This window comes from Athene cunicularia, assembly GCF_003259725.1.
Source record: "Athene cunicularia isolate RWA chromosome 9 unlocalized genomic scaffold, athCun1 chr9_part2, whole genome shotgun sequence".
NCBI lineage: Eukaryota > Metazoa > Chordata > Aves > Strigiformes > Strigidae > Athene > Athene cunicularia.
In genome coordinates, this window is record NW_020799111.1 from 2,029,054 (window position 1) to 2,037,283 (window position 8,230).

The 8,230-nt window shown below is 50.6% G+C and overlaps 1 protein-coding gene across 1 annotated transcript in view; it reads right to left on the reverse strand.

Moving 5' to 3' along the window:
* The window catches only part of EPHB1 (EPH receptor B1), a 74,311-nt gene extending 66,629 nt beyond the window's left edge, over window positions 1-7,682 (reverse strand). The window contains exon 1 of the mRNA XM_026855412.1: window positions 7,662-7,682. The gene's annotated coding sequence lies outside the window, so the exon portion shown is untranslated. The remainder of the gene's footprint in view (window positions 1-7,661) is intronic.
* Window positions 7,683-8,230: the final 548 nt, after the last annotated feature.

Consider the following 8,230-nt stretch of genomic DNA (forward strand, 5'->3'; position numbering starts at 1 on the left):
GGGACCCAAGTGAGGATGATAATGAGTCAGCTTCGACCCCGCGGCTAAGGAAGCAGCTGAAGCAAGTGGAGTTCTCTAGTAATCAAGGGCCCGTCCCCAGCCTCTGATTGGAAAAAAAAAAAAAAAAATCTCCATAAAACTTCAATCGTCGCCATTCCCTGCTCCATTCCTCCACCCACAGTGTAGGTTTTAGGAGAAAGGGGATCAACACCAGCCCTGGGTCCCTCTCACTTTGCCACCCCAGGTACATTTTGGGTGTTCCTTGCCAGCTCACCCACAACACCCCATGGCAGGGAGCAGGCACACGGCGGGGAATTGATCTTGTGCTCGAAATCAGATGTTGTAGCCATTTTCCCAGGCTTTGGGGCTCAAGGAGAAGCACCCTGCCATCTGGAGTTGAGCCCAAAAGGAGACACGAAGGCAACCAGCCCTGCCCAGGACTGGCATCAAGGGCTGGGCAAAAAAGGTAACCCCACGCTCTGCCTTGCAAACAGAAATAAAACAGGAAAAGGGAGGCAAAGATGTGGATGTGCAACAGGTCTTGAGCTTTGCAGGACTGGAGAGCCTCCCCAGGAGATGGCAGAGCCAGGAGCAGAGAGCATCCAGGGCTGCCAAATACCAGGGCCGTGGGCTGAGCTGCCCTTACCCCCAAAAAAATGAATATATAGCCAGACAAAGACAGCAAAACCCAGCCGTGTTCAAAGCAATCCAAGGAAGTTGCTGGTTGGGTTCTGAATAATCCAAAACTTGATGCTCAGTTGCTTCTGGGATGCAGCACATGGAGTACCAGCGCATCAGACAGGCAGGCTGGATGCGGGGACTTTTGGGGAGAAAATATTGTGTAACAGTCCTTTAAAACCGTGACAAAGCCCCCATGTGGGATGGGAGGAAACAGTCTAAAAGCAAGGATTTCCACAGCCTCTTACCTATTCCTAGCCACCACTTTTACTTGCTGCATAACAAATTAAAGCTTAATAAGCTTCAAACACCAGTAACACTGACCAGGTATTAAATATTTTTCTAACTACACTAACAAGCACATACCTGAGGCTTTACCAATCCCTAATTTCTTGGCATGGGTATTCCCAAATTAAAATTAATTAAATAAATACTGTAAAAAAAAATCAACCCAAGATAAACTTAATACTGCTTTTTTTTCTCCCCTCCATCTGCAAAGACCTTGAAAGGACTCCACCTGCTTATTAAGTGGAACAACTTAGAAAACAAGCAAATGAACTCATTAACTAAAACCACTCCTATCTCTCTCCTCTTCCAGGTGACCACTTGAGTCAGCTTCCACCTGTCCCAGAAGTGGACAGCACGGAGATGGCAGCCACAAGGATGCTCTGGGGACTGCAGGGGCTGGCTGCTCTGTGGCTCTTCTTGTCCTGCCAGGTGCATCCCCCCAAAACCAGGAGCATTCCACCCCGCAGGTTCAGGTTGGAAGAAGTGAGGCCGAAGGAAAGTCATCTTCCTCAGCCAGGGCTTGGCACAGAGCCCCTTCCCCTTTGAACTGTTGCCTCTGTGATTTTTCACCGCAGGGCTCCCAGCAGGAACTTATTAAAGCCAGACCAAAGCACGTATGCTTTAATAGTAATTAGGTCACCCTGGGTTGTGGGCTTAGCAGGCAAAACTATAATTATTTAGAAACATCAAGTTTAAATGCCAAAGAGTCTTAATGGAGTTGAGCTAATTAACCAATTTCAACTGAGTAACTGATTAGCTTAAAAATAAAAAATAAAAAAAGAAAAAAAAATCAATGATCATAGACAACAACGTTTTCTTTTAACAGGTTGTTTTCTTGCAGCAATTCTCAATTGCACAAAAGGAGACCAACAACCCCCGCTAACCAAATATTATTGTAATTAAATATTCAACAGAAAGCCTCTTCAATTATTCAAAAGACTGATAACACTTGTTTATAATTGGGGTGGTGGGAGAGGTTTCCAGAAGCAGGGATTTCACAGATCATCAGGCTCTGGTCGCAGATGCAAACCCAGGTTGGGCGGACAGATCGTGGCATCGGCTCATGGTGCCGGCTCCGGCACGGCTCCGGCCATCCCTCCCGTCCCTCCTGCAGAAGCTGAACTCGGGGGAGATGGATGCTTTCCAGCCCAGACGTGAGAAAACAGACCATATGGTCCACACGCTTTCTGGATTTTTGTTATTAGACCAAAAATTTAGGGGACTAATGGCCAGTTTCCAGGTTTCACACCATTTTCCAATGGTAGCGTTATTCTCCCAACAGAGAACCGGGAGGAAAAGCATACCCTGGTGTATCATTATAATTCACTAAGCAGCATTACCATAGGAAATTACAAATTAGCTTTTCAGCAAAGGATAAGGGGATATTTAGATTAGCTACAGAGAAACTACAGAACCTTTCAGTCCATTTATCAAAGCTCTCATAGCTCCAACTTCCAGGGAAATGAAACAATAATAAATATTGAGCAGGGAAAGTTAATCTCCGCTGAACAAGCTTTAATAATTCAAAAGTTATAAGAAATAAATAAATAAAGGAGACCCTTTCGCTCCTACAAACACACATTACGTTTTTCTCACTGTTGTCTCATGATGTGACTTTGTGGAAGATGGATGGTGACAAAAAAAAAAAAACCACACCACAAAAAAATCATCTGTGACTGGGAAAGACGACATTTACAGTGCAGGAGGGAGCCCATCCACATCTGCCACTTCTCTGGAAAGCTGTAGAGCTGATTTGGGCAAGAGTTTGCTTTCATTGTCCCCAAGGAAAGGGCTGTGTTGCCTCTAATTGCTACTGGGTACTGTCTGCATCAGCGCCGTGCCCGCTCCCTCCCCTGCACACTCCCAAGCAGCCTCTCAAGCCACTCACTTTTGGCAAACCTGCATTTTTAGCCCTGAAAAGCTGGGCTGTGCAATAACCAGTTCAGTGTTCTGGGGCCACCCAAGGTCCCAGCTCTCTCCTGACACTACTCTGACATTGCTCCATCCCTTTCTGCACATTTCTGCTTCTGCACGAAGCTCCTCTGAGAAGGGAAGCGAGGAGGGATGCAGGAGGCTCAGCCAGCAGAAACATGCTGCATTCACACATGGACCACAACGCAGATGAGTGTCTTCTGGATTCATGTTCGTTTGCCAGCCCCACCACCCAACGCTGTTTCGCAAGGTTCTCTCAGTCAACAGTGGACCTGAATTCCCACCACGTGGGTTATCTGCACCACTTCCATCACACTGGCTCCAGCAATCTTCCTCAGCGACGCGCACTCCAGCTTCCCAATAGTACAACTGAGCCTCTGCCTTTCCAAACTGCTACCCAGCAAATATCCAAGCTTAACATTTGCCTTGCGCAAGTATTCATGCATGCAACGCTTGATAGCTCAAATGTTTGCAGAAAAAGAACAAGGTCAAATTGAAATGTGCTTTCAAATTCTAATGAATATTTGGGGAAAACATTCCCTCCCCCAACTCCAACTATTTACTCAGCCTTGCTGTGCTGTTAAATGACTGCTTGTACTGACCGTGCCTGGTTAGAGGGAACAGAGCTCTGCAGCACACCTCGGGCAGTATCACACAAGTTTGGGGCTCCTGCATGAAGCCATTTCCATGCCAGAGAACAATGAGCTCGTGCCCGTAGCTCAGAGAAGTAAAAAAAAAAGCCTCCTCAAGCTGGCTGGATCTCAGACGGAGTGGCACAGCACACAAGCACACACCACAGGCATTACAAGAGCAGCACTCCGCGAGCCTCAGCCTTGCTCCGAGCATCTCTCCCATCAGCCTCATCCCACAGTGCTCCTGCTGCATCAGGGACCAGCGTCTCCAAGACTTTGTTGACCTGATTAACATTGTTACCCATTGCCCAAGGTACTGTTTTCTCTTTTTCACCAAATCTGAGTATTTCTTTAGCTTGCATAGCCCATCTCTGCTAGCAACATCTATTATTCAGCACTGTGGCCTGGATCCAGAGCCAGACAAATACATTCGGGCTACTTCATCATCAAGCATCAGTATTTTCTTCTGATTTTTAAGGACAGTGGAAGGTTTTTGCTCTGTCCTGTCGTGTCAGGAGCTGCACCCAGGATGGACGAGACACCACCTTGCAAACACCCCTGGCAGCTCACGCCACGACAGACAGGGCCACTAAACACATGGGAGCAGCGGGCAGCAACCCAGTTTCCATACAGAGATGGTGAGCAGAACGAGCAGAAAAACAGATATATTTATCACAGACTCCACCTTCTCCATACCTGCCTTTCACAGAGCTCTTTCAGGGCCCTTATTTGCATTAACTGCTCCAAGACCATCTTCAGCATCAAATAAATACTAATAATGACAACCCAACAGGCAGGCTTTCCATTTTCAGCACTGCTTTTCTGATCTCTCCATCATTGCCAGCACTTGTTTTCATCTCTAATAGGCTTCCTGAGCCGAGCCACCAGAGCACTGTAAGTTATTCAACTTTCGGCTGCGTTACATTTGGGGAAAGTGAAATTCAAAGCTTTAATTAGAGAGAAAAATAAATCAAGAACTTCACCTTAAGGAAGGAAAGTACATGAAATTGAGATGCAGGTGAAGTTGCCTGTGAGATGGGTTTGAGCAGAACTGCCACTGATTCAGGGACACCCATACCACAGCCACCTCTGCCACGAGTTGAGCCATGTTTAGGCATCCCAGGAACAAAAATCCCCCTTCCCAGTTTTTCCAGAACTTTGTCACACCACATGGCATGAGACACTGAGGTCACCCGCAGCTTTGGGCCAGCAGGACCTTCAGAGACACTGGGACATTGCCTTTCCTTCACTCCCATCTCCAAGCCAGAAGCACAAGGGAAATGGGAAGGGAGGACGAAGACTGAGGCAAGGCATAATGAGTCAGTGATACCAGCAATTAGTCAAAAAAAAGCAACACAGGCATCTGCAGACTCAGGTCCCTTTTCCATGACTTGACAAAATGCTTTCCCTCCAGGCTGACAAGATCTGGGCTCACTTATCGTGCCCAGAGTAAGGTTTTCCCCCTAGCATTTTTTTTTCCCTGAGACAATTTGTGCATAAAAATTAAAAGTAAAGTGATGGCTGGATACTAGCACTTGTAAATTCCTGTGCAGGATACTAGCACTTGCAAATTCTCTCATGAAAGACTTATTTCTAGCTTCTCCTTGAAAACCGCTCTGCCCCAAGTGAAAGCAGCTGGGCCAAAGGTGGATGCCTGTGCGGCAGTGGCGGTGATGGGAAGGGCAGCGCAGCAGCTGCCAGCTCTCAGCCTGCTCAGCACAGGCACCACTCCGGCGCCTGGCGGAAGCGGAGGAAGCCCGAAGGATGCCTGCAACAGATGTGTGCATCCTGAGCCAAAACGGGAGAGAGGGCGCCTGGCACACAAGGAGCAGGAGCCAGGAACGTCACTCTCAAACTAAACCCCCATCCCTGGTCCTCTGCAGGGCTGCGGTTCCGAAGGCCAGGCAGGCAAACACGGGAAGCAAAACTAAGCCCGATCCACCAGCTGCAAGCAGGGCTTTCCACTCCCATTCCCGTGCTTTACTTATTGTGGTGCTGCAAGCAGCAATACAGGAGACCGAGAGAAAAACCTGGTTTTCAAAAGAGCAGGCGCGAGGCAGGGAGATGATGGATAGGTAAGAAGGTAGACAGATTAAATAGCATACGTGGAAGAGCTGCATCAAAATGGACATTAGCCCCACCTGACCTACCAACACCTCAAACTCCAAGAGCCCCTGAGTTAAAACGTATAATGTCAGCCCATTACCACTCTCTCTATATGCTAAATATGATTATATTTGGTTCAACTAACACGAGAGAGAGCACGCAAGCGGCTCCTGAGTGATTGCTGGGTGTGGGAGAGACGGAGTATTTGTTCCTGTCATCTTCTCATATCCCTCTTCCTCTTCACAAGCCACAAAAAAATGAAAAATGACCATAAACATCCAGGTGTCCAGCAAAAAACAGTCAGCTAAGCCACAGGATTTGGTAAAAATCAAGTAACCATAAGAAAACTCAGATAAGTGACTCTACTATCTCCAGGTTCGCGTGCCGCAGGCAATGAGTTAGCAAGGTTTTATGGAGGATAAAGAGAGATGTTTGCAGGCAGCCTCAGCCCTGACCCCGGCTGCATCCTCCTCCCCCTCCAACTGGGTCCAGATGCCCGAAAGTCTCACCCCAACCATCCCGGAAAAAAGACTTTTTGTCTCAATGGCTTATTGGGGATGTAGGGAGCCATCCCTTTCTCAGCTGCTTCTGCAGCCCGTGGCAGAGTCAGGCTTCAGCCGTGGCTTTGCCTTGCTGCCAGAGAGGACTGCCAGTAAAACCGGTCTCACGGCTGCTCCAGGGGGAAAGCCAGACCCCAGGGTAGGTCAGGCTCTAGGAGATGCTTCAGCTCAGCTAGAGAAATCCACGTTTCAATCTAGTAAATTCAACCTCTGCACCAGCAGGATCCATAAGATTTAAATAAGCTCCATAAAAAGGTGTTTTCTTTATAAGACCACGCCAGGAGGCTGTCACCTTAACTCCAAATCAGATTCAATTGCTCTGCCTCAGAAATTCCTCATCCAAAATTTTCCCTTAAATCCAAGATCTCTCCCAGGATACTACTTTACTATCCAAGTAATTTCTTCAGCAGAGTAGAAATAACACTGCTCTTCAATGGGTTGGGTCCCAGGCAGGCATGCTGGCTCTGCCAGCCCAGCACGTGCTCCCACGGGTGGCTCAGGGAAAGCTGGGGAAGACCCTGCGTGACACACAGACACAATACCCAGGAGTGCTCTCAGACAGGGACCGAGCCAAGGTCTCCCTGCCAGCCACAATTTCGGCACTGCCACAAGCAGCTGACGCTGCAAATGCTGGCTAGCGAAGTGCTGCTAACAAGTCTTGCATTTTCACGTGCGGCTTCGCGACCGAGCAAACACGCGCCTGTTTGCATCATGATTAGGCAAGGCATCAGCATTTCCACCTCAAGTTATTTCTACAGAGATGCAATGAGGGAGGAAGCCCCAGAAATAAGAAAAGCAAATGCCTGGGTCAGACAAAAGCTGGTGGAAAGCCGACCCTGCAGCAAGTGGGCCTGCCCGCCACGATCCAGTAGGGATGCTGGTGAGCGGAGGGCAACTGCGGCCAGCACCGCTCCTACCCCACTGAACACCAGCACAGCAGCGTTCCGGCTCCTGAACCAGCTCCACACTGCCCGGAGCTGAGCCACCAGTCTCTGGCTTGCTCTGGCAGCTTCCAGTTCAGCCACAACTATGCTCACATCAGCTGAATTCCCCCAAGGATGGGCCAAGCCCCACGCCAGCCAGCAGCTCAGTTTGCCCGCAAGACCCCGTGCATCACCTCTCCACCACCAGGCATTTCTTGCTGCCAACAAACGAGGGGCTGCACCACATTCCCTTCTCGCTGCCACAGCTCAAGCGCTGAGCAATCTCTGCCACAAGCCCTTTTGCCCACCTTGTACCAAGAGAAAAGGAGGCAGTGACAAAATAAAGGAAAACAATATATATAAGCAATACTTCCCAAAGCCAGAGAGCAGCAGTGCACCACTGTGAGCCCAGGGTGAGCCGGTGGTGGTGCCAGGCCCACTGCCCAGAGGCTGAGTCCCAGCTGCGGGCACCGTCCCAGTGCACAGCGAGACCCACGACCTGGCGAACGACAGGGGAAAGACTTCGGCCCAATGGCACAAACCTTGCTGAAGGGATGGCCACGCATCTGCCCCGGGGCTCCACTGATGGGCCAAGCCGTCCCCTGGCCCCAGTCCGATCCAAGGGACGGAGACCCCCTGCCCACATCTCCTGGTGCCTCCATCCTCATCTTCCACAAGGCTCTCCTGAGCTCCCGCGGGTGTTGAGGGGCATGGGAGGAAGGGGATGGCAGAGGCAGTCCTATGCGCAGCCACGGCCCCTGGAGGTGCCCCCCATGGCGGCCCTGGGCAGAGCCCCGCCGGGATGGGGGGGCCCTGGACGTGTCTCCCACCGCAATCCCGGGTGAGATCCACCGGTGTCTCCCACCGCGATCCAGCGGTGAGAGGATCCAGAGCAGCCGCCCGTCCCACGCAGATCCGGGCGGGTTTCCCGGAGCCGTCCCCGAGAGCTGGAAACACCCGCTGCCCCTTCCCGCGGGCACCCACGGGCCGTGGGCGAGCCCCGGTCTGCCAGCACCACCCGCGGGCCGGTTCCCCCGGGCTGCCGAAGGGCGGCTGGCACGGCCGGCCAGTACCAAGGGGAGCTCCGCGCCCCCCGAAGCGGACGGGCACC